Source organism: Dromiciops gliroides, chromosome 3 (assembly GCF_019393635.1).
Source record: "Dromiciops gliroides isolate mDroGli1 chromosome 3, mDroGli1.pri, whole genome shotgun sequence".
In the NCBI taxonomy this organism is placed as follows: Eukaryota; Metazoa; Chordata; class Mammalia; order Microbiotheria; family Microbiotheriidae; genus Dromiciops; species Dromiciops gliroides.
The window spans coordinates 145,087,091-145,088,910 of NC_057863.1; positions in this window are offsets into that span (position 1 = coordinate 145,087,091).

Here is a 1,820-nt window from a genome sequence, read left to right on the forward strand (position 1 = left end):
TGAGGGAGGCATGGGTAAGAAGCAAAACGTTGGTAAGGAGGACTAGGGGGAAAGATGGGGGAAAAAATATAAAGGGGGTAAATAGAATGGAGGTAAATATACAGCTAGTGATAATAATTGTGAATGTGAATGGGATGACCTCTGCCATAAAAAGGAAGCAAATTTCAGAGTGGATTAAAAAACAGAATCCTACAATATGCTGTTTACAAGAAACACATTTGAAGCAGAGAGATATACACAGACTAAAGGTAAAAGGCTGGAGTAGAGAAAGAAAATTATAGACCAATTTCCTTAATGAATATTTATGCAAAAATCTTAAATAAGATATTAGCAAGGAGATTATAGGAAGTGATCACCAGGATTATACACTATACACTGGCCAAGACCAGGTAGGATTTATACCAGGAATGCAGGGCTGGTTCAACATTAAGAAAACTATTGACATGATCAACCACATCAAGAATAAAACTAACCAAAATCATATTATTATCTCAATAGATGCAGAGAAAGCTTTTGACAAAATACATCACTCATTCCTAATAGAAACACTATAGAGCATAGGAATAGGTGGAGCTTTCCTTAAAATAATAAGCAGTATCTACCTAAAACCATCAGCAAGCATTATATGCAATGGAAATAAGTTAGAGGCCTTCACAATAAGATCAGGGGTGACAAAGGGATGTTTATCATCACCTCAATTATTTAATATTGTACTAGAAATGTTAGCTATGGCAATCAGAAAAGAAAAAGGAATTGAAGGAATTAGAATAGGCAAGGAGGAAACAAAACATTCAATCTTTGCAGATGATATGATGATATACTTAGAGAATCATATAGAATCAACTAAATAACTACTTGAAAAAATTAACAACTTTAGCAAAATTTCAGGATAGAAAATACATCCACATAAGTAATCAGCACTTCTATACATGACCAACAAAGTCCTGCAGCATGAGATAGAAGAGAAATTCCATTTAAAGTAACAGTAGACAAGATAAAATGCTTGGGAGTCTACTTGCCAATACAAACCCAGGAACTCCATGAACACAATTACAAAACACTTTAAACATAAATCAAATTAGATCTAAATAATTGGAAAAATATCAAATGCTCATGGATACACTGAGCTTATGCAATAAAAATGACAATTCTACTTAAATTAATTTAATTATTCAGTGCCATACAAAAGTACCTAAAAATCATGTTATAGAGTTAGAAAAAATAATAACAAAGTTCATCTGGAAGAAGGAAAGGTCAAGAATATCAAGGGAACTATTGAAACAAAAGCACAGGAAGGTGGAGTAGCTATACCAAATCTGAAGCTTTACTATAAAGCAGCAGTCATCAAAACTATTTGGTCCTAGCTAAGAAATAGAGTGGAGAATCAATGAAATAGGTTAGGCACAGGAGACGCAGTACTATATGACTTTAGTAATGTACTCTTTGATAAACCCAAGTATTCCAGCTTCTGGGATAGGAACTCAGTATTGACAAAATACTGCTGGGAAAACTTGAAGAGAGTATGAAAGAAACTAGGCATATACCAAGATCGTACACCTTAAACTAAAATAAGGTCAAAATGGGTACATGATTTATACATAAAAGTTCATACCACAGGTAAATTATAGGAAGAAGGAATGGTTTACCTCTCATATTTATGGAAAGAAGAGCAGTTTATGACCAAACAAGAGACAGAGAATATTATGAAATGCAAAATGGATAATTTTTATTACATTAAATTAGTTTTGTTTTTACAAACAGAAACAATGCATCCAAAATAAGAAAGGAGACAGAAAGCTGGGAAACAATTTTTATAGCCA